The sequence below is a fragment of the Pelmatolapia mariae genome, linkage group LG17, assembly GCF_036321145.2.
Source record: "Pelmatolapia mariae isolate MD_Pm_ZW linkage group LG17, Pm_UMD_F_2, whole genome shotgun sequence".
Classification (NCBI taxonomy): Eukaryota; Metazoa; Chordata; class Actinopteri; order Cichliformes; family Cichlidae; genus Pelmatolapia; species Pelmatolapia mariae.
This window is the reverse complement of record NC_086242.1, coordinates 20,471,923-20,497,185: the sequence shown is the minus strand read 5'-3', so window position 1 is coordinate 20,497,185 and position 25,263 is coordinate 20,471,923. Positions and strand designations below refer to the sequence as shown.

At 39.2% G+C, this 25,263-nt stretch overlaps 1 protein-coding gene and 1 pseudogene across 2 annotated transcripts in view; one reads left to right on the top strand and one right to left on the bottom strand.

The window, feature by feature from the left end:
- LOC134615929 (NACHT, LRR and PYD domains-containing protein 14-like) overlaps window positions 1-25,263 on the bottom strand; it is an 851,239-nt pseudogene that overhangs the window by 427,678 nt on the left and 398,298 nt on the right.
- Window positions 4,692-25,263, top strand: part of shank3b (SH3 and multiple ankyrin repeat domains 3b) — a 59,703-nt gene continuing 39,131 nt past the window's right edge. For both annotated transcript variants that reach the window (XM_063460715.1, XM_063460714.1), the window contains exons 1-2: window positions 4,692-4,735; window positions 16,607-17,000. The gene's annotated coding sequence lies outside the window, so the exon portion shown is untranslated. The remainder of the gene's footprint in view (window positions 4,736-16,606; window positions 17,001-25,263) is intronic.

The following is a 25,263-nucleotide window of genomic DNA, read 5'->3' as shown; positions in this document are numbered from 1 at the left end:
ACGGTTTATCTACCAACAGATGCAGCCCACAGTCTCACACTGTCTTTGGAAAAGACACATTTTTGTCTCCCTTTATTTAAATATTTATTTAATTTTAGGTGGCTGAGGATCTGATGGAGAAGCTTGGAGTTTCTAAGGAGAGTCTGGTGACCGGAGCTTACATGGACCTGCTGCTGAAGGAACACAAAGAGACATAAAACAAACACACACCTGAGTTTCAGCTGCAGTGGTGTGATTGTGGTAGACTCTGATCTGTTAGTTTCTGTGAAATGATTCATTAAAATTCATAATGTTTTTGTATGAAATCCTTTTTTTAAACTACGATTTATGTTTTTGTTTTCTAAATAAATGGGCTCCTGTTCAAACAGAGCTGGTTAATGAGTGATCAGAGCAACGTCCACCTGCTGATGTCATCGATCACAAACCAATGGGTTTGGATCTGAGTCTAAAGGGGAACAGTGCGCTGAATGTTAGATAAAATGCTTAGAAAAAGTGCTGGTATGAATGGGTGTGAACTAGTGAATTGTACAAAGTGCTCAGAGTAAAAAAAACCCAAAAAAAACGCTATATACGAACCAGTCCGTTTACCATTTTACATTTAGCTTAAAGCTTTAGTTACTCATAGTTCTGTATATTGAGATTATTATGGAAAGTAAATGCTAAAAAAATTCTGTATATAATAATCAAATTTGGCTTTTGTGTTGGAGAAATAATACACAACAGTGGTCAGAAATTTACATCCAGTCATGGGCGTGAATGTCAGGAGAATTTGGGTTTTTTTAATGATTTCTTTGAACTCTTCTTTTTCTATGGGGGAATGATTGTAGAGCATACATCTTTAATGACTTTAAAAACAAGATTTTCTTTAATCCACACAGGCTCAAATATATACATATGCTGTCATTAATATTTAGTTAAATGTCCCTTGACTAGACACTTCTGGTAACATCAACAAGCTTCTGGAATAATTCAGACTATATATTTGACCACCCAGGCAGAACTGGTAGTTAATTTACATTGGCTAGTTTCCTCGCATTCTCCTGGCTTTTAAGTATAGTTGACTATAGTCTTTGTTATTGTAAGGACTTTATAATAAAAATGCACCTTGAGGCAGTTGTGATTTGATGCTAGATAAATAAAATTAAGTTGAATTCAGCATATTTTCAACAAGGTTGAGGACAAGGTTTTGGGAACACCATTCTAGAAGCTTAATGTTAGCCAGCTTTATCCAATCCAGAACCAGTTTTGATATGTATTTGTCCTGTTAGAACACCCGACTGTGTCCAAGTTTCAAGCATCTAGTTCTTAATTTAATTTAATTTAGTCCTCCTCCATTATTCCACACACTTTGTGCAATGTACCAGCCCCAGAGCATGATGCTACCACCACAGTTGGTACAGTGTTCTATACTGTGCAAGTTTCAGTGAGTCTCAACGGTGTTGATTTTAGAGCAGAGACTTCTTTCTTGGTATGCACCATCTCAGTCCATGGTGGTGTAAAACTGGCTTCATTGTGGACCGTGCTGCTGGTGTTCCAGCACTTTCCAGTTTATAACAGGCTTGAGCCTTGGTGTTTCCTGGGTCGTTCCTGAACAGCCTAATCAGTTTCCTCTCATCTGAGGGTGAGAGTTTGGGTCTTCTAGACCTTGGTAAAGTTACACATTTTAATAATTTGTACTTGCATTCAGTTGTTTGAACTGATGATCTTAGAATCTGCTGCTGTTCAGAAATGGCTCCAAGAGATCTTCCAACTTAAGTAAATCTAGAATTCTTGTTTTTAGATGATGAGTTCCTTGAACTTTTTAATTGATCTGAGTATTGATCAGTCCAGTGAGTGCTGTCAAACAAGTCCTTGTTATGCTGTAAAGAGAACCTACCATTTGCAGTTAATCATGATCACTGATCACAAGTTAATAGTCCTTGGACCCATCAAGTTAAAAGACATTGCATAACCTTCAATATCACTTATAAACAAATTTTTGAGTGTATGTATATATTTGAACCCATGTGGATGAGAGATCATTCAAAATAAATTCAAACTTGTGCACTCAGGTCTTGTTTTTTTATAGTCATTATTGATGCATGCTGCACAAACATTCGACCATCGAAAAAGAACAGTTCCAAGTATTCACATTCATGCCAATGATGAAACCATGGCCAAACAGTATAAGGTGGATTTCACTGTGATACATGGTGTAGGTTTCTTCCTCAGTAGATGACACTGTTTTATGGCTGCTGCTCATTTTTATTTTATTTTAATCAAAACTGAGTTGAAAAAACCTTTTAAGTGCTCACTTTAAAGCTTTACCCTCAATTGCAGTACACCTGGAAACACCTCGTATAGCACATGTTAACAAGGTGCTTAATCTCCCGTCCATGTGCTGTTGCCATGGTAGCGAGCCGATCTGCCTCTTATTTAAATGTAAATCCCCAAAACACAGATATTCAGCTCTGTGGGAAACTATTTTTTTCCTCTTTCTTCCTTTAAATCCAGCTTGGCTGGAAAATCTCCTGAAAGGTGAGGAGGAAGAAGAATCAGGAATTTCAGGAGGTTTTTAATCTGCCACAGGCCTTATAACTCAGATCACATATCAACCTTTAACCTGCGTGTATTTCCTTTAGTTAGACAACAGGGAATGGAGGTTTGTTTTCTGCTCTGTGCAGTTTTACCTCGGAGCCAAACATGCTGCAGTCCACCAGAGAGCGCTGTGGTTCTTTAACAGGCTCAGTGGCCTGCAGACCTGCAGTTTAAGAGGTTTTCTTCAAGCCTGCAAACTTTGCTCAAAGCGATCTTAAAGACGTTTTAATGGGAAACTGGAGCTAGTTTTGTTGTACTGAAGAATGACCCACAAAGAGCATCAAGGACTAGCACAGATTAACGGACAATACAACTTTATTTATCCAGAAGTTTGGAAATTATTTTGTTACAGCAGTCATGTTCATTCCGTTTTGCTTTTGTCCTCATCTCCGTGGAGAAAAAAAACCAAACAGCTTCAGTGTATGTCGTCTGGAGGCTCCCAGCTGATGAGGTTCGGGACCCTAATTGTCATCAGCTAATTTTTCACTGAAGCTGAAATCTTTTTAACTCATGCAGTGGCGTCTTCACCTCAAGTCTCACCACAGGGCGTGCATTTCTGTATAATCACTTCCCTTTGCATTAGAAGGGTGCTGTGACGCACCAATAGCAACTTTTTCTCTCTGTGATTGGAAGATAAAGAACAAGTTCTGCACACAGTTCTGCAGCATAACCACGGACAATGGGGGGGAAAGGGGAAGGTCACAGAGAAGGTTTGTGGATGGAGAGGGTTGGTGTGACAGTGTGGAGGATGCTCAGGATAGGATGGGATGATCCACTGAGGCAGCCCCTGAAGTTAGTAGCCCAAGAAACAAGAAGAAGAACCACAGTCGGTATAAAACATGGACAATGTGAACATGATGTCACCTGTTGATTTGTGAAGTCCTCTTCTGAAGCCTTGAGTGTTTTCAACGTCACCATCTTGATTGTTTGGTATTAGTCCTTTCCTTTCTTAGAATGGCCTCACAAACTCATCAGGAAGGTATTTAGAGAGGTCGGTGCAAACTGACTTTTCCTGCACATTTCTACAGGACCACAAGACCTTTTGCAGCCACAAGTGTGGCCCCCTGGTGGCCATTACAAAGAATACAAGTCTAAAACAAGAGCATATTTAATTATTTCTTTTCGGCTCTTAAATGTACCTCACTGGTCAGGACAACTGTTTATTGTTTGTTTATCACAGCTGTCTTCTGCCGCTCCCTGCCCTTAACTTTAGGTAGCACGTCTGTCCATTACACAGAAACCAACATGTCTCCATGTTAAATGATTGGAAAGTGCATATAAAGAGATTTATTCTGGTTTTTCACCCAAACATGGAACACTTCCAAACATTTTTGTCCGGGTCAATCGTTTACGCCCAAGTTTAGCTTTCAGAGGAGGCCTGTGGTGACGTTAAACTCCTCAGGGTGGCGCTCTGCGAGTGGTGTGTACATATAGTATGGCTGAGTGACGGGTGAGAGGTTTACATGTGAAGAAGGGGAAGGAGTCATGTGATTGTGGGCCACGTGCACTCTGATTGGCCGAGTCTCTTGAAATTCAAGTTAAACGTGTGTGATTTATTTATTGTTTTTCCCACATCCATCTTTAAATGGGGCTCATCATCATCATCATCATTGGATGCCAGTGATGATGCTCAGATGCTGAATCCCCCCCCCCCCCCCAACCAGGTTTTATCGTTGCCATGGTGATGGGGCCGCTCCTCCACGCCCACACTGCTTACCCCCTCTCTCTCTCTCTGCTCTCTCTCATGCTCACAGCGAGCGAGCGAGGGAGAAAAGACAAGGAAAAAGAGAGAGAGAGAGAGAGAGGTGTGTTTTCTAACCCACGCATTGGAGTGGGAGACAACGTGCGCACTCACACGTGCACACACACACACACACACACACACACACACACTTGCATCCACAGTGTGTCATGCTAGCAGTGTGTGGGCTGAGCCGACCAGCCTTCCACTCATCCTGCTTCTCTCCCTCTCTCTCCCTCTCTCTCCCTCTTCTTCTCCTCTCTCTTTTTGTCTCCAGATACTCCTCTACTTCTTCTTCCTCCTCTTCTTTTCTCCTCATCTTCCATCCTCTCCCACCCTCTCCTCCTCCTCTGTGTTTCTCTCTCCATCTTTTCTTTTCAGTTTATCATCATGGAGAACGAGTCGGCAATCTTCTGGGTGAGTCTCTCTCTGCAGCGCTCTGTGTGTGTGTGTGTGTGTGTGTGTGTGTGTGTGTGTGTGTGTGTGTGTGTGTTAAAGGTTTGTTTGGATGATGTTTCAGCAATATGTTTGCAAGTGTGTGTGTGTGTGTGTGTAGGTGTGTGAATCGGTAATTTGTAACTTTAAAAGTCGTGATTCCTTTTATTCACACTTAACCATTTTTACCTCTTCTTATCATATGTTTCCTTTCCTTCCCTCATCCCTCCTTCCCATTTCTTTCCTTTCCCTAACTGTCTTTCATCTCCTCCTTTCCTTTCCTTTCTATCTCTTGGTCTTTTTTTCTTTTTTCTTTCTTCATACTTTTTTCTCCCCCCCCATTAGTTTCCTTTCCCAATCTGTCCCCTACCTCTTTTCTTTATCCCTGTGTCTCTGTTTTTCATCTCACCTCTTCTGTACCTTACCTTGTCTGTTCCTTCCTTAATTTTTATTCTGCATTCTTCCTTTTTTCCTCTTGATTCCTTTACTCTTCTTATGTCCTTCTCTATCTATCTTTTAATTCCTTTATGTCTGCATACCTCCTTCCCCTTCTCTTCTCCTCTCCTCTGCTTTCCTTTCCTTTCCTCTCTTGTCCTGCCTTTTTATTTCCTGTTTCTATTTCCTCCAGCATCACTTTACTGTCCTTTGAGTATGTGTGTGTTATGTAAGCGCAGCTGCCAATGTGTAGGCTGTAGTCTCAGACCGACCACCTAAACACATGATCCCCTCCAGCCCATCCCACTAAAAAGAAAGAAAGAATCCAAACACTTAAAACAGGAACAGGAAGTGGATCTTCTTCTAAAGCACTGACTCTCTTTGACATCTTGTTGCTGTCACAGCTAGGTGGTTAAAAGTCGTTGTGAAAGAAATTTATATCACAAATTAATGCAAAAAGAAAGTGTAATTAAAAAAATCATAGAGGCTGATTTTTTTCTGGAAATTAGCTTCGGAAAAACTCCATTCTTAAATGCCAGATCGTGGTTTTGAATGAATGGTATAAATGGCCTTCTTCACTCATCAAACAAGACAAGACATCTGACATCTTATAATTAATCCGATTTGCAGTTTGTGGAAGCTGGCTTGTGACCTCTTAGGCCAGATTTTTAAAAATCATACCTTTCCTCTGATATTGATTACATTCTCACATCGTGGAGACAATGTTAGATTCAATTCAAAGACAGTTTCGCTAAGACTAGCTACTGGCAGCTAACCGCAGCTAACAGAAATAACAGCAACAAAAAAGCAGCGCTTTCAGACAGAAAAATTCAGCATATCCTCAATAACTCACCACAGTATAGTTGTCATCAGTCAGAAGTGACCTGTATCAATGACCTGTATCAGTTCTGAAGTTTTACTCCAGAGTAAAGAGTGTAGAGACTTCTCACCCAGCATTAACAGTTGAGGTAAGCAGTGGACTGACAGCCTTCCACAAATAGGGAAAATCTGCAGGTTCCAGTACAAACAGTAGTAGAAACATACAGGTTGGCCTCAGCTATTTTGGGGTACTTCTAAATTTAATATCTTTTATTTCTCTTTGAAGATTGAAACATTTTTGTCATACAGCAGCCATCTTAGCTATTGTTATGCACTCGAACTGGGAGGGGTAATAAAGCAAAAATCAGCTGATCCACTGACATCTAGTGGTGAAACTTTTACGCACTAGCAATGTTAGAAACCTGTTTATTTCTTCTGTAAAGTTAGACATTTGAATGTAGGAGTCTGTGGGGACTGGCTGTTGCAGCCAGCTTCAACTTTTTTAGTTAACCTAATTGTTAAAAAGGGTTGTTTTGTTGTCCATGAAGCTCATTTACATTTCTCAGAGGAGTGATTACACTATTAGAATTTATTTGTGTGGAAAATGGTGAAAATTGTAGTTAACAGATGTTTCCAAAGGTCCAGCTGTGTGGAAACCTCCTAGAGGCCCCGAACAGGCTGGCCTTGGCCACGCTAACCCCCATTTAGTCCATGAAGGCCCTGAGGCCAGAAACACTAATTGTTTTGTATCTTTGTTGGAAAACATGTTTGCATTGGCATTTGCATTTACAGTCTCTTTGAGTCTTTATTGTCCGTTTGTCATTCTGTGGTCTTTGCGGTTGTTTCTGAGCCTCTTTTTCTCAATATTACATCTCGTTACAGTCTTATATTTGATATTGATATTTTTAAATCTTTTAATGGTCATGCTATCTTTAAAAGTATCTCTGTGGTGATTTATGGGATATTTTGCATACCTTGTATCCTTTAATTGACCTCTGAGATTTTCAAATTACTCCAGAAACTGGGACCCAGGGACCCTGTTCACTGGTCCAGATTGGGCTAATTTATTAACCAATGGAATAATTGTTTTAGAAACCTCTTTAATATCCCACATTGAAACACAGTAGTACCTTCAGGATTGCAATTCTTCAGTTATCTGATTCTCATGCTATAATTTGGTGTGGCTTCTGAGCATCAAAGAGTTTCATTTTGTGAATGGCATTGGCAACACTATCCTTTGGTGGTGGACATTGTGCAGCTGGTCATGGTATTCCATGGTAAGTCCAGCAAGGACTTTGTGGTACCTAAACCAAATAGACTAGTTTTTAGTACCTAAAGCAAGTACTACCTAACCCATATCAATTGGTTTGTAGTATTTCAGTTCAACTGAGTTATAGTACCTAAACCAAGTAGTTTTTAGTGCCTAATGAGGAAATTATGGTTCAGTGGTGGTAGCGCATGGCAGATCGGTGGCAGCTTTGCACTGCCTTCAGACTGGAGAGAGTCTGTTGCTGATGGAGGCAGTGTCTAAAATGTGTGGTACAACCCGTCTATGGGCCACCCTTGGACACTCTTGTGCTGTTGTTGGTCCATGAGACAGCTGCAGAGAGATGTTCTAACATACAAAGAGCTGAAATTAAAACAATCGTTAAAAACAATAAAAAGTGTCCACTGTACCCACTGTCTGAGCTTTTTGGTCTTTGGTGTCTTTTTCTCCACTTCTCCTGTTCCTGGTGAACTCATTTGTCTCTTCTTTCCTTGTGCTGGTCTACTAGTCAACCATTAAGAATTAGATTTGCACAATCCTGACTGCACAGCATCATCCGGTGTGCAGTTGGGATTTTGGAGGACTGCACAGGAGCACATTTATGATGAATAAAAATGCCTCTCCATAGGCTCTCTGTAAGCAAATGTCTCTGTAAATAGTCAAAACGACAGTAGCATAAGCCAAACTAAGTAGTTTGTAGTACCTAAACCAAACCAGGTAGAGTTCAGGAACTAAATCAAACTAAGTTTTTACATAAAACAAATCAGCAAAGGAAAAAAACCCAGGAGAAAACACATACCTGACATACATACAGTGTATTCTTCCACCACCTAAAGTGGGCACTGTGGGGCTGTAAAACGAGGCCTTTATCTCTTGGCTACAGATATTTCTGCAACCACTTCGTCAGGGCACCGATGCCAAGTGATGCCTTGAGTATAATGAGAAAACGCTGGATGCATATGTTGAAACAATATTATGTTATGTCTTGAGATCAGAAATCGTTGTTTGGTTTTTATCTTTTCCAATTTGCTGTGCTTTGTCTCATTCAGGAGAAGACACTGATGCTCATTCAGTCCATTGTATCAGATGCTGTAAGAATTCTTGTTCTTACTCTAATGTGAGAAGTACAGATTCTCCTCAGATTTTAGGTTCCCAGTGATGTGCGAAACTTGACAAGATAAAGTGTGTGTCAGAGGGAGAGAAATTCAGTGTGTATTATCAGCTCCTGCTATTGGTTACCATGGTAATGGCCAGGGGAGCTGCATTTCCAGGACACACACACACATCTTGTTCACACCTTACAATAAAAAACATCTTTGGTGATCTGACCACAAATGGATGGATGGCTTTAAATCCAGCTGTGAGCACACCTGAAGCATTTGGAGGTGCTATCAGGATGTGGCTGTTTATATTCAGAGCGACACATGTGGCGAGAAGTGCAGCAAGAGCGCAGATACATAATGAATGCAAATGCAGTCAAAAGCTCTCTCAACTGCTGGGAGAGGACTGAAATTATCATCAAATTAAAGTCATGAATTCAAGATTCAATTTAGGGATGTTTTCACTTTGGTTCGGTTAAAACAAACTGGTCTGTTTGCGCAGCTACTTCGACTCATTTAGGCGAGTGAGAAATCTCATCTCGTATAAGGACAATTGTTTGAAATTCAATTCTGGATTTTACAGCAAGGCAATGAAGAGAAGCCAATATGAGAGAAATATGATGTCTCTTAGTACTCTCACAGCAGCATTTTCGGATCACCTGGAGGCTTTTTCAGAGAGCTGTTAGGACTTCCTGATATTAAGGATAAAGGCCATTTTTTCACTTTCATTCTGAGACAGGGTGTTCCTAATTTTGACAAATTAAGTAACTGAAAGAACGTGGTCCTCCAGATGTCTTTTGTGTGCGAGTTAAAGGATATGATGACTCCAAGATTCCTTACAGCATCACTGAAGGCCAAGATAATGCATCCACAGTGACTATCTGATTGTTAAGTGTGACGGTGTTAACCTTTTCTAGGTCCATATCTTCTTTTATTTCCCAAAGGTAAACAAGGACAGAGTTAGCACTAAGAGTTTCAAGGGCCAAAACTTATAACAAGTCCAATAAAGTTTCCAGATATTATAATCAAATGTAGAGGCCAGTCATCCGTGAAGGAGATAATTTAGTAGGTTGAGGTGAATTGGAAGTTTGCAGTAAGCTAGCTCAAACAAAAACATAGAGAAGTTGGTATAAACCTTCAACCTTTAAAATATTTTTGTATTTTGTTATTTGGCTGATTTACGGTAGCGTGAACCTGTACGCAATCTTAAGGAAGGCGCCTCTTTGCTTATGAGGTCAGTCAGTAGTAAACCAGAAAGGATATAGGCTCCAGGTCGGTCACAAAGGATAAAATAAACAAACTAGTAAGCGCCTTGAAGCGACTGTTGTTGCGATTTGGTGCTATATAAATAAAATTTAATTGATTTGAATTTGGAGAGTTAGCTAGTTTGGCTGGTTTACATATAATTATCTCTCATCAGATGGCTAACATAGAGAATAACTTTCAGTGTAAGAGTTAAACTGCACACAGTTAAACTATATATGCTGAGGTTCAATCAGTGAGGTACAGCAGTGGCATCATAAGTTCCTACTGCCATCACGTATCAGCACAAACACCATCCCCAGAGTGGTTTGGTGTGACATGTTGCTGTGTGGTTTGGTCTACTCCCTGTGATAAAACCCTGATCCTCAGCCTCAGAAAGCTTAGAAGCCCTGAGAGTGATTCTTTTATGAAGCATGTGTGGTAATGTACACCATGAGTTTTTAAAAACAGAAGTAGTCCTAATAAAAAGCTGGAGAGGCAGAGTTTTTAGGGTTTGTGGTCTATACAAGTTCAATACAATATTTTTTAGTAGTAGTTGCAATTTTGATTTAAAAAAAAGATTTCTAGTTTTTTGGTTCAGAATTTGCCTCTGAGAGATAATAACTTTATTGACATATATTAAAAAAGAAGAGTTGACAAAGTTTCTTGACAGACATCACACAGTATGGCCAAAAATAAAACAATAGTGTGAATGGGAAGTTAAAACAGTACAACTCTCCATAAAAGTATACAACACATTTTTAAAAGATACACTAGCAATTACAAAACAATAAGATACGATAGGACAATAAATGTCAGAAAGAGCAACGAAAGAGAGAATGCATCATATAAAACACATAAATATGTGATTTTTAGAAGCGATTCTGAGAAGTCACACTGATTTCAAAGGTAGGTCATTCCAAAGTCCTGATGGCAAAAACATCATCTACTTTAGATTTAAGTCTCAGAACAGCCAGGAGGGCTGAGGATCTAAGGCTTTGAATTGGCTCATGTGGGGTCAACATATTTGCTATGCAGCTTGGAGCCAAACCACATCGGGCTTTAAAAATATCAGTAAAATCTTACAATCAATTCTAAAACCTACAGGGAGCCAGTGATGAGAAGCCAGGATCTGGGTGATGTGACGCCATCTGCTTAAACCAGTAAGAACCAGAGCTGTTGTATTTTGAACCAGTTGGAGACGAGTGACTTTTCATTTCTACCAAAAAAAAAAACAAACAAAAGAAAGCTAGAGTAATCTAACCTGGAAATAAATGCATGGAGATCACATTTTGAAAGCACTGGTTTAATTTTGGGGACAGATCTGATTTCGTTGAAGCAGGACTGGAAGACTTTCCTGATGTCTCAGTTAAAGTTTAGAGCCTGAGTCAAACTGTAGCTTTAAGTGTCTGGCGGTTGGGTACATGTTAGCATGTGTGTTGGCATGATGGCATCACACAGTTGCTGCATACTTACATACATCCATGATGGAAATCTGTTGTTTCACCACATCTAGTGAGATCTGGTGACTGTGGAGGCCACTTAAGTAAAGTGAACTCATTGTCATATTATAGCGTCTGTTATAATGGCATAGCACTACTAGGGGGGGTCTTCCCACTAAGACCCCCAGAGTGTGTGTGTGGCCTATAGCCATTACAGCCAGCCAGCCACACCTTTCTCATGTTCTCCTGAGGGAGACCTTACCTTTGTAACATGTTGGTACAGGTACCTACCTGAAACTGGCACATGTAGAGCCGTGGAGACCTGTCCTGTGTGGTCTTGTTGTTGTTATGCCAAATAAAAGCCTAGTGTTCTACCTACCTGCCTAGACTGTGAGTTATCTGGTTGTCCCAGGCTAACTAAGAAATTAGTTTGAAATGATAGGAGCTTTTATGACATGGAAGCAGCTATCATAAGATGGGTGTAGTGTGATCATAAAGGGATGGACATAGTCAGCACTAGTAATCAGGTAGGCTGTGGGGTTTACAGGTTTCACAGTTGCTACTAAGGGGCACAGAGTGTGCCCAGAAAATACAAGGTATGGTGGATCCTTGTTTTCATTTTAGTTATTCAAAATTCTGTAGCGGAAATCAGACAAAGCAATATTTTTCCAGTCTTCAATGTCAAATTTTGGAACTTGTGTGAATTATAGCCTCGGTTTTCTGTTGTGGCATCTGGTGTGTCGTTCTGCTGCTATCACCCATCCACCTCCAGGTTCGACATAAGCATTCAGAGATGCTCTTTTATATGCTTTGGTTGTAACAAGTGTTTGTTTGAGATAGGATAGGGTAACGCACATAACCACTTTGATTGTATGGGAAAATCCTAATAGACAAAAAGATAGCATTTATTCCCCATGGTTGGTTTGAACTTCAGTAGGTCGTCTTCACCATTTCTATATACCTAGAAGCATTGAGCTGCTGTCATGTGATTGGGTTATTAGACACTTCTGTTAACAAGCAGTTGAACATCCATCCATCAAGTCTAAGCAGAGAAATCCAGACCCCACAACCTCTTCTAGCTCATCCGGAAATTCCCAGGCCAGCTATGAGACATAATCAGTCCAGCATGTCCTGGATCTTCCCTGAGTCTTCCTCCCAGTAGGACATGCCAAGAAAACTCACCTTCACCTAGGAGATGCTGCTTAGGTATCGTAGTTATATGCCCTAATCAATTCATCTGTCTCCTATCGATGTGGAAGAGTAGCAGCAGAGCTTAGGTAAATCAACAGCTTCACTTTCAAACTCAGCCCTTTCTTCACACCAATAAACATGTACAGTATGCGGGGCCCCAATCCATCTTTTAATCTTTTGACCTCTGCTGGAAACAGCACCACAGGGTAATCAATATATTTTGGCATAATTTCTGGACAACTGTTGTGTTTCCTTACTTATATTCAGATTTCACATACTCAAACTGTTAAAAGCACTTAAAAGTTTCAGTTGGTTTTGTCAAATCTGTGGTTCATAAAGGCCATCAGAAAAACAAAACAATCCCACAGTAATCATCCCAGTATGTTTCTCTACAAGACGCCTGTTTGTTATTATTCATGAAGTGATTGATTTGCAGGCGAACAATGCAAACTCACTACAGGCCTAAAGGGTAACTACAACCCTAAATTAGACGTGAAAGTGATCGCTACTGTTAGTCTTTGCAGTCGTCTCTGAATAAACTCTAGTGTCTACATTTATAAACTGAAGGAACAGTCAGTCTCTCTGAGCAACAGTGCAGCTCACTGATGGGTTTTTTTGGACAACAATGGAGCTCGATGACACAGAAAAGACATGTACAGACAACACTTGTAAATAGGGTACATGCCGTGTTGCGTTTGGTGTTGTGATGGGCTATAATATTTTGAAAAATCTCCAAAGATCGTTTAATCCACACAGGATTTGGGGGGGATTTGTAATGTGTTCATCACATAATGTAACAGCAGGTTTTAATACTTCATGTTGGATGTGAAATATATCAAATACAAATTAGGACAAAATTAATGTGGTCTTGTTCATCCATGTTTATTCGGACTGTGAGTATTAGACCTTTTTTTTTAAGTACTTTTAGTTCTGTTCTGTAGTTACAGCTAAGGAAATAACAATGAGGCTTCTCAAAAAGATGTAAATAGAAGAATATGTGGATGTGTTCTTGTTCAGGTATCATTGTGAGGACTTCTGTAAGCGTTTGACCTTCTGAGGACATTTTGTCAGGTCCTCGCTTTCTTAGAGGCCTGTTTGATGGTTCAGGTTTAAATGAAGTCACAGCAAAGCAAATGTCAATGAGGGACCTCAAGAAGATATACAAGAATATGTGTATGTGCATGTGTTCTTGTTCAGCTGTGAGAACTAGTGTGAGTGCGGGGACATTTTATTGGGTAATAATGTTATTGCAGAGTTTTGTGGGGTTTCAGGTTAGAATCAGGTTACAGTTAGGAAAATGTCATTGGATGAAATCAATGTCAATCGTCCACTTAATTCTCTGGAAACAGCATCAACATTCCTGGATGAATAGCGGGAGGGTCTAAACTTTTTCAGTAGCGTTTGTCTTGGTGTTTACCTGATGAGCATCAGTAAGAAAATATAGTAAGAAATATAGATTCTTAGTGTTAACCTTTTTTTCCATTTTATTACTCTGTGAACATTAATGTATGATCCTATAACAGGGCTTCTGGACCTTATATCAAATTTGCATGTAGTCTGAGTCTAGTCTGTCTGAATTCTGTTTTTATAGTTAACATTTACATTCAGGCATTTAAACACAACCTGTGTCTTAATCCCAGAGGTCAGGATTTTTTCTCAATTTTTCTTCCTTCAAATCGTCTTAACTTGATTAATATAGTAGGTCTTTTACAATCTTCCTGACAAATAACAAAACCAGCACAATGTCATATCCTCTTCCATCTATTGATTTATGCAGAAATATGGGAATATGGTACTCAAGAAGCCTGCCTCAAGTGGACATTAGAGCAATTGCAATTTTTCTTTAGCTTCATTTTTCAGCCCTTTGGGTTGCCTCTTAAATGTTCAGTGATGGGGCATAAAATGTTAAAAAGCTGCGTATGTGTATGTCTGTGTTCTTGTATAGCTGTTTTTATGAGGACTAATGTAAGAATTATACCTTATGAGGACACATCATTGGGTTGTCTTTTTATCGCATGCCTATTTGAGGGTTTAATGTCAAATCAAGTTACAGTTAAGGAAATGTCAACAGGGTCTGTCACAAAGATAGAAGTTAAATGTGAGTGTTTGTGTGTTATCAGTGAAGTCCAGGTTCTCAGCTTTTTCCTGGCAAACATCCGTTTCCTTGGCAACCCAGACAGGAAACAGGAAGCATGAGTCAGAGGAAGTCCTTCTAATCTTTGTCTTTACTTGTTTTAAATTGTGTTCTTGTTTGCAACATGTCCTCCTGCTGTCTGCGTTGCTGTGGAAACATTCCGGTTTTACAGACAGACCCACACAGACCAGCTGGCTAGCATGCTGTTAGCAATTAGCAAGCCACCAGCTGCCTGCAAGTAGGCTACCATAAGCTAACAGGCTACCAGAGGTTACTCCTACTCAGTCTGTTTTTCGGATTTGGTCATGCATAACTTTGGTCTTTATTCTGGGGCCAAATTTGAGTCAGGTGTTGATCTTCATATGTTGTTGGTCTTTCATATCTGAATCTCAAGCACTCTACCACCATTGATAAGTCAAAGCTGGCGATGCATAAAATAATTGTAAAAAATAAATAAATAAAAAGAAAGCCCAATCTTGGTGGCTGCATCAGTCAGGACACATTGGAGACTATATATATGAACAGACTAGTGGAGACAACATAAGCTTTTAAAGTATCAGGGTGAATAACCTGTAATATATGGTAGAATCACAGAAGAGTTTGCAGGACAGTTTGTTAGGTTTGTTGGATACGGGAATAGAGATTTCCTGCCAGCACTATCATGATCAGGCATAAGAAATTCCACTGGTGTCTGTATTCAACTCTCAATTCCAGATCAACACAAGTCAAACTGGCATGTGTCCAGTGTTGGGAAGGTTACTTTTAAAATGTATTCCACTACAGATTACAGAATATATGCCCCAAAACGTATTTTGTAACGTATTCCGTTACGTTACTCAATGAGAGTAACGTATTCTGAATACTTTGGATTGCTTAATATATTATCATGCTTTTTACAACTACATGAATGTACTATTGCTGTGTGATTTATTACTATTACTGAAGGCTACTCACCATACCAATACCAACTAGATTTTTAAATCTTAATATAAAATGAGTAACAGTAGGTGGACATTGGGTAAGGCATGCATGTTTTGTTTGGGTTTCCACCAGCGTGGAGTTACCAAAAATAGAGAGAGCATAGCTTAACATATGAAACAGGAAAAGACCGCCATGTAATCCATTTATTTCAACAAAGTAACTGTCTTCTGAATACCACCTTTTGAAACGGTAACTGTAACGGAATACAGTTACTCATATTTTGTATTTTAAATACGTAACGCTGGTACATGTATTCCGTTACTCCCCAACACTGCATGTAGCCGAATTAATTGAATAAACCGAATTAAAGCAACTGTTGGATTGCTGGTTAAGAAAATAGAAGGACAAATGTAAGTTGAAATAACCTTTTGTTCATTTCCAGCTCCATATTTTTATTCTTGGACTCTACTAGAGTACCATGCTTGACTTATAGTTCAAAATAATCCTTGCTGGATCTTGGTGCAGTTCTGCAGTTCATCTTCTCTCTGAAACTAGTTAAATTAGCTCCAAATCCAAAGACTTTAAAAAGTAGAATAAGTTAAAAATTTACAGGAAAAAAAGTTCATTTAAATTTTCGAAACTGAGTAAATAAAAGCACTTAAATAAGATGCAAAAGAGTTGCTGAAAAGGCTAATGTAACACAATAAATTGACTTTGTATGGTAAAATAGCTCTATAAATGTAATATAGAAAAATAAAACAGAATTTACTTACCAAATGTAATAAAGAAATACTTAATGAGTAAAATAATTGGCGACTGGCTCCCTGATGCTAAGTCTCATGGTTCAAGGTTATCTTTGAGTGTCAGTTTGCAGTCCATACACTGACTCGCTCGTACATGCTAGCAGCTAATCGACCCTGCTAGCATGTACGAGCTTCAGCTGCTGCAGTGAGGCCCTCGGCCAGTTCATGTTTCTTTGTACTCGGCTTAGAATAGAAACTGAGAAATAAATCAATATGTAAAACTTTACATAATTCTGCCAGCATGGCAGTGGATAAGGAAAAAAAAGGTTTGCAGCCTTGTTGCCATGCTAACAACTTCATATTGTGTAACTAAGTGAACCTGAAATGGCCTCCGTGAAATGCAGCTGTGTCTGACCCACTTCTGATTCACACTGCTCCACCATCTCCTGACATGTTTTTTCTCCTTCTTTTCCCCCCTCTATATCCTGGCCTCCCTCGCCTTTACCTCCCACCCGTCTTCCTCTCACTCTTCCTCATCTCTCTTCCTCCTTTTCTACAGGATGGGCAGGGCAGCTCCCAGAACACAATCTGAAACCCTGAGACCTCTCACTCCCCTGCAGGATTACTACACTTTAACTACAGTATTACAACACAAAATCTTTCATAGTTTGAAGGGTTCAACAAAAGGCACTACAATATAAAGGTCTCCATCTGCTGCAGAAAGCACCCATCCTACTGCTACTACAGGATTACACCACATCTTCATCCAATCAAAACCTTTCAGAGACACAGGAAGCAGGCACCCTAGGCTGCACCAGGCTGCCCCAGGACCAGAAACCAAAGAAATCACCGGACCAGTAACCCAGACCAAAACAGAATCAGGAAAGACCAGAAGAGACCAGTCGAACTCAGTAAAGGACAGTGGAAAAGTTTGATGGGACTCTTGACGATAGGTGAGTAAATCTATCTTGATATTACTAGGTTTCCTCTCTGCACTGGAAGCGATGATGGATTTGCTTTTAGCCATTTCTGACTCTTTTTGTCACTTTTAGCTGTTATGAGACTGTTTTGAGTTTGTTTTAAGTCATTTTTCCCGTTTGAGTCCATATGGAGTCTTGTTTTAGTCATTTGTTGTCTCTGCAGTCAATATTAGTTGTTTTATGACTGTTTTTAATCTTTTTGTTCTCACTGTTGGCTATTTTTTGTGCTTTGAGTCTGATTTTAGTCATTGTAGTCTTTTTGTGGTAATTTTTTGGGGGTTGTTTTTGACTGTTTTTAGTTTTTGTGAGGCTACTTAGTCATTTGTCATTTAGTCAGTTTGGTTTTGGTCATTTCATTCTTTTAGAGACATATTTAGTTTTTCTGAGGTCATTTTTGTTGTTTTTAGCAGTTTTATAGCGCTGTGCAAAAGACTTGAGCCACCACTCATTTTGCTAGAAACACAATATATTGAGAGCATACAGAAACAGAGTTTGTAACATTCTAACAAACTTGACAGTCAGTATTTGATATGATCACCTTTATTCTTCAGCACAGTTTGAACTGTCTGAGACAGCTTTCTGTAATTTCTTTAAATAGTCTTCATGAACAGTTCTAAAGGCTTCTTGAAGGACATTCAAAGCTCTTCTTTGGATGTTTCTGCCTTTTATTCTGATCCCACACTTCTTCAAAATGTTGAGGTCCAGGCTTTGGGGAGGCCAATCCATGAATGATATTGTTCAACTGTGTGCTTTTCTATCCAGATATGCCTTTATTACATTAGTCTGTTTGGAATCATTGTTATGCTGAAAAATGAATCTGTTGGTACTTTCTTCATAATTCCATCCCTTTTTGTCAAGATCTTCAACACCACTGGCTCAAATGCAGCAAGACCATAACAGAGCCTCAACCATCTTTTACAGATGGCTGTAAACGCTCACTGTTTGACCTCCTTCTGGAATTCCTCTGTAAAATACTTATGATGATTTGAACCAAACATTTCTCATTTGGATTCATTTCTCTGTAAAGCCTGTTTCTGCTGATCCAGTCCAGATCCAGTCCAGGTTTCTCCCTGTTTCCTTTATTCAAGAAGGGTTTCTTGATAGCTACTTTCCACTGAGACCATTTCCAATGAGACTTCAGTAAACAGTAGATGGATCAACTTCAGTTTTTCTTATTTCTTACACACATGACTTTAAGGTAATGATTGTCTGCTGTAGATAGTTTTGGGGCCTGGTACTTCCTCTGTATTCTCCACTCTTACAGTTTCCACTTGTACACTGCACTCAATGCTGAGATATACCAAGTTTCCCACTATTAGTCCTCTGAAAATTGTCAGGTTCAAGGACTACACTGAAAATCAATGAAAAAGCAGCCAATGTCCTTAAGAAACCCTGAACAACTATTACTCAAGAGCACTTTAAAAAACATTACAAGTCACACTTCTTAAAAGCAAATTATAAAGAAATTAGTGGTGGTTCAAGACATTTGAGCAGTATTCTACATTGCAGTGATTTTTAGGACATTATGTGGTCTCTTCTTAATCTTCTAACTGAGCTTTGTGGATTTTACATGAAAAACAATTAGAGCCGCTTCAAGCAAACAAATATCCAGATGAAAGTGTGTTTTCAATCTTAGGCCAGTATCATAGCACCTGAGAAAATGATGTAAGAAGATGGCTTGTCTTATTATGACTGAACATACATTTATGGAGCACTGACATTATTTTCTGAACCTAAAATCTGGGAGCATTTAAGCAAATTTGTAAGTTATTTGCATCAACAACTGATTCAACAACTGAGTAATTTGCCTGGATAAAAGCCTGTAACTGCATGGAGTGAGTCTTTTATTTTTTTATTTATCCTGGATCATCTATCAGTTTTCAGACGTGTGTGTTGAGAAACTGTCGATCTGGAGACTTGATGCTGTTACATCGCTGTTTGCTTCAGGACAGGATTTGTAGTAAAAGAACTAAAACAAGAAAAAAAGGACAAGTGTGATCTTTTGAAACACTTCCAGACACTCATTCATTTTCAGTCTAATATAGGACCCCGTTTCTGCTGGTTCCTCCACCTCTTCATTTAGGTTCCTCCAGCTTATTTAAGGTCAATGAAGTCTTTTTTATATATCTCAGTCTATAAAGAGCATAAAAAAACACTCCTCGCTGGCTCACATTCATGCCACAACATTGCAAACCTTGAGTCATGTTTGCAGGTCTGAAGAAGAAGTGAATTAGCTTTTCTGCTGCCGTGATTCAAACAGCGCTCACATCCTGCAGCTATTGGCTGCAGTGAAAGCAGCTGAGGCGCCCTGTCAGTAGTGGAGGAGGAAGCCATTTTTTCTCTCTTTGGGCTTATTTTGAGTCTCTTCATGGCTGTTTTTAGTCATTTTGAATATGTATGTTTAGAATCACCAGTCGAATTTTTACCTTTAGAAGTTATGCCTCTGCTGCCACCTTTGCTGTTGCAGAACTCTCCCATAGGTTTAATTCAAAGTTGTCTGAGTATAAAGTCTATATGTTATCAAACCTACTAGAGAATTTAATACTGAAACTAGTGAAAAAATTAACTAGAACTCAACTACTTGATATAAACTGAAAGAAAACTAATCAGAATAAAAAAATAAATGAATGAAATGCTGGACAAGTACTTGAGTAACAAAAAACAACAACGTGATTAAAGAACAATCACCAAAGAAAAAAGATATATTTAAAGGTACGAAGACCCCTTTCTGACCTCGAGTCCAGGAAAACTAACCCAGTGTTCCCCTCCTGACTCCTCCAATAATAACGGCAATATCTAAAGTGCCTGATTAATTGGCTTTAGGCCAGTTCTATTGTAACAAGGTGGAAGTGTGTATGTAGGCTGAAGGCAAACTGTCAGCACAAGTAAAAACGTGCTTCTCACTTAGCCTTCACTCGACAACTTGCTGTGCTTTTTTTCTTCTCTTTCAGCCTCTGAAACACAGAATTTGAAATTCAGGACGTCAAGCTAATTTTTTTTTTTCCAAATTATTTTATTCTGATCACTCGGTGTGTAAAACAGCCAGGCTGTGATCGCTGTCAGCTGGAAACACAGACGCTCTTCTCACTACAGAGGAACATTCAGTCTTTCTGAATTATACAAGAGGGCCGTGAAAGTACATCTGAGCTTTTTATCAGTTTTCCAGCTGTCAACTAAAATTATACTTAACTTTCAGATGTCAAAATGTAGACTGCTGATACACTCATTGGATTTAAAATGTTTTTTTGAGTAAAAAAGGCCTTTTTAATGGAATTTGGTTGGTATTCATCACATGACAGCTCATCAATTTCAAATGTACTGAGAAAAACTGACTAAAGGCTTTCTATGGTCTTCACCTTAATGTATCAATGACATATACCATATTTACATATTTGCCTAAACTGCCATAAATACAGCTGTGGTCATGCATATCTCATGGTAATTTCTTTTTAATGATTTCTTTGAACTGTTCTTTTTCCACGGTGGGATGATTGTACAGCATAGGTCTTTAATTACTGAAACAAGAACTGGAGGCACAAGTTGGAATTCATTTGGGATTGTCTCTAATACTTTTGGTATCCATCAACAAGCTTCAATAAATGAAACCCATTCGACACCTCAGAGTTAATAGAAAAATACACCTGTTACGGGATTCACAAAGATTTAGATTCTGTTTGAAATAGATGGACTCTATGCCTTATCATTGGGCAGTTAATGTTCATCAACCGGCAGGTGACAGAGAAAATTCAGTGTTTGTGTGTAAACTCTTACTATTAATCAATTCTTATCCGACTCTTCCTGTGGTCTTCAGGAACCAAAGCATTTTTAGATCTCACTTCTACTTTCAGATGAAGAATGTAGCCTCAGCATTGTTCTGTGTGGGAGGACAGTGGCTCCACTCAGGACAAAAACTGGAAATGATCAAAGTGTTGATCCCAAGTTATTTCAGGACAAAGTCTCCTGCTGCTCTAATCGAACAAAGAATTTCAACTTTTTCCCAAAAGTCAAGCCTAAATCGGAGAAGCACAGAACATCCTTGATGAGATCGGTCCTGAAAGAAACCTGAAGACCAACCCGAGGAGACATTACATAACAGAGCACTCTGCAGAGAAGAGTGGAGGAAAACAGTCGCTGTGAGCAACACAAAAGCTGCTCCTGCTCCCACTGAGTATTACCTGAAGGACCCATTAACATTTACAACAGCAAGCACAAAGATAACAAGGAGCTGCGCTTTTACCAGGGAAAATATACTTTGACTGCCGATATGTAGCAGAAACGTTTTGCTCACTCAGGTGTGAAAGTCTGATTTTCAGAGCGGCTGAGATGGAGGGAAGAATGGGAAGAGAAGAGGGATGAAACAAAATGGAAGAAGCAATGAGAGATGGAAAGAAAAAAACTGAACCCGTCTACATTTTCCAGGTGTTTGAAGATCTATTTGCTGAATTGATTTTAACCTTTTTTTATTAGCTCTACTTCTCCGTCAGATTTATGAAAGGGCAATACTAGAACTTTACTCAAATTTCTTATAGATCATCTGCTGTTTGGCATTTTAATTGATGAGAGGATTTATACTCCTAACTTGTCTCATATTGCCATTTGGTTAAGGTCCTCTGGTATAACATTTAACAAGCTGGGTTCCTCTCTACCTTCATTTTTCAAAGTCTAGTGCAGGGTAGGATCTGTACAGAGAAAATAGAAACAATATTTCCTTTAAGGCTGAAGACATCTGCCTTTATAGTGGATATAAAAAAATAAATCTCAGGACTTTTCCCTTGAAGACAGCAGTTCAGATCCAATAAAAGACCATTAATTTAGACCTGAATAGAAATCAGTTGTAGAAACTGCATGAAAGCATTTGTGTATACCTGCAGGTCATCAAAAGACATCTGATAAATATCAGATATGGTAAAAACTGCCATTGATAGATGAACTATTCAGTTTTATTCCATCTATCTAAAACGTGTGTGGGCAGATTTTTTTTTTTTCTCTGAGAATGTGAAAAAACTGAAACATGAACCATAATGCTGAATTGTGGTGAACTTCATGAATGTGGTAATCATAACATATTTCTTAACAATAAGATTGAGATCCTTGTTTTAAAACCCTTTTAGAAACAGATGACTTTGTGTTGTACGCTGCGTTGTGTAAGTCCTGTACCAGGAGTAAATTGGTTGTATCAACCAATGACAGAAATACACATGTTCACAGACACCAATTAGGAACATAATACAGGCCTGAATTAAGATCAAGGTCATATTTGCAATTTATGAATTTTTTGTTGTCATATATCTGTAGACCTCTCCATAAAAGGTTTAAATTATGGCTTCTGATGCCAAAATATCCACTATAAAGGGCAGATGTTTAGTTCAGGGGCAGTTTGTTTGCACAAAAACACGACAAGCCCTCTCAAGTCAAGTTAAATACCAGTACTGACTTTTTAGAGTTATTTGCCTAGAGTTTATCTTTTACTGATTTTACTTTTAGAAGGGTTGTTTAGTTTTCCTTTCAGGACGTTGAGAGCCTGTGGGTCTATTTTGGTCTAAAGTCACACTAAAGTACTTTACTAAGGATTCAGTATAGTGTTTCAATCAGGAGCACAGGCAATGTCTGAACTAACAAATAACAGAACCTCAGTTTTGCTGCTAAGGTTTATGGACATCCAGATGTTTAGGGCCCCTAAACAATGTAAAACCAATTGCTAGGTCTTCAAGTTGTTGGACTTTACTAGTAAACGTAATAGAGTATCGTCTGCATAGAATGACATCTGTTTTTAAAGTAGAGCCTAAAGGAAGCAGGTATAGTACAGAAAAGAACAAGACCATGAATGCAGCCTCGAGGGACACCACAGGTTGGGGAAAACTCAACATGGCTCCAACCTTGCACACTGTGTCAGGCGAGAAAGCGTGATACTGTTGAATGAAGCAGTGTAGCTTGACAATGAAAATTTCTTAGATTTCATGCTGGAATAAGGGGCCAGCTTATTTAACTGCCACTTACAGAAATAGTTCAATGAAATGTGTTTTTGAGAACACTTCATTATTCTGTCGGATGGTATAATCACTTTTTGGGAGTTTCCAAAAGGGAACCGTTCCCCTCCCCACTCACATCTGCCTCAACTTTAGACAAATGAAGAGGCAGCAAACGTGACTTCTAGAAAAGCAGTGGATGGGATGCATAAAAAGGATGAATCCTGGGGACACGTAGCATTTAGAAACTCCTGTGTAATCAAGCTTTTCATCAACAGTGCATGTCGCAGATTTATATTTGAACAGCTGTCACATTGTTGGCTCGCCTTTTGTCTTTGCCTTCATTTTGAAGGTTAATCCGTCAAAACAACAGTGAAAAGCTCTAATTTATTGAGCTTTTATTTCAGGCACTGAGGCATGAAAATGCAGTTTGGCTTTTTCTGTGCGTTCTTTTGTTACGACCGATGAGAGTGTCTCAGTTCAAAACCCTCAGAACAGGTGGAGATAAAAAGAAAAATGCACACAGGAGTGAAAACCTCAACAGCTGCAGGGCTATTCAGAAATGCTTCGTCAGTGAGTTTGGCTTCAGAAGTGTTTGTTGGCTTTTTAAACAGACAGAAAGGGGGATTTCTCGGGTCTCACCATGCTAATCACAAGCAGAGAAAACATAATCTTCAGTCAGTTTAGTGTTTCTGGACTCCAGTCGACCACCTTCTCTCTCTATGAAAGGTTATTTGAATGACAGGAAAGTGATTCAGCGTCTCTGATTGGTAGAGCTGAAGTGGAAGCTGAAGTGGAGGCTGAAAATCAAACCCTGCAACTTAAAGCTGATTGCAGTGGGAACTGTCAAGGCAGCAAGTGGACAGAGCTGGACATTAATACAGGCTCTGTGTTTGAGAGTGCACCAGGTTATTTCAATAAGCACAGATGCAGTACACTGATATTATATGACCTTCTCTTCTGGTGTTAGGAGCCAGTATTTACTGGGAAAACAGGGAGCACATAAACACTCAGTGAACTGATGACAAACTGATAATAACACAATTTTCCGCTCATTTTGTACAACAAGGACTGAACAGAAAGCGGCAGAAGACAAAAGAGCAGAGCTGAAAAAACTAGGTTACAGTAAGTGTGTCTCCTGGGATTTCACTCACTTTTTGTCCACACTAGTATTCCACTGCTATTAGATGGATTATGGATCAGCCACAACATTAAAAAATCCACTTTTCCATCCATTGTCTTCCTCTTATCTGAAGTTGGGTCATGTGGGCAGCAGACTAAGCAGCATTTTCCTGGGGGGATCCCAAGTTGCTCACAGACGAGATGACTTATATAACATCTTCCAGTAACCTGTCTAAGGTTAGGGTTAGAGTCAGAGTTTATTTCACAATCACCTTTTATATACTTTTATAGTTATCTAGTTTTTCCTAATTACGGATTCAAAGGGGGAAAAATCTATTAAAAGAAACACTGCAAGACCAAAATGAATGTGTGGCACTTTATTTGCCTAATTATTGTGTGGCTAACACAAACTATACTAGTGGATGTTAAGAGGTTAAAACCATTCATCCAGTTTGTTTTGCTCATGTAAAGTCAGGTTACAGTTGTAGTGGCTGAGCATTGTCCTCTGGTTGTCATTTCCTCTAGCATTGTTTTCTAGTTCCTCTTAGAAGATCATGAGGCACTCCCATGTCAGATCTGCAGGAAGTTCTGGGTTTACCCCAAGGTCTCCTCCCAGCTGGATATTCTCAGAAAAACACCAAGGAGAGAAACGCAGGAGGATTGCCTGCCTCTAAAACCAGAGGCAAAATGACTTGATCATCGTGTATCACAAGCGTCGTACTAATGGTTGGTTCCTAGTGGGCATACAAAACTATGTTTGCAGAGGTAACCCTTTAAAGCAGCGGTCCCCAACATTTTTTGCACTACGGACCAGTTTATGTCCGACAATATTTTCACGGACCGGCCTTTAAGTTGTCGCGGATAAATACAACAAAATAAAACCAGTACTGGTACCAAGAAAATAAGATTAATTCATAACACACGGGTTAACGATAAAAATGATTTTTTTAAAAAAACGCTAAAAACCGATAAAAACCCTGAAAACCATCAATTTCACACTCATGGACCAGTACTGGTCCGTGGCCTGGGGGTTGGGGACCGCTGCTTTAAACTATTTCCCACCACATCACTCAAGCATATCTTCATTCCTTCTTGTAGTCACTTCAATTGCTCACATCAAAATCACGATATGTGTGACTCAGGACCCA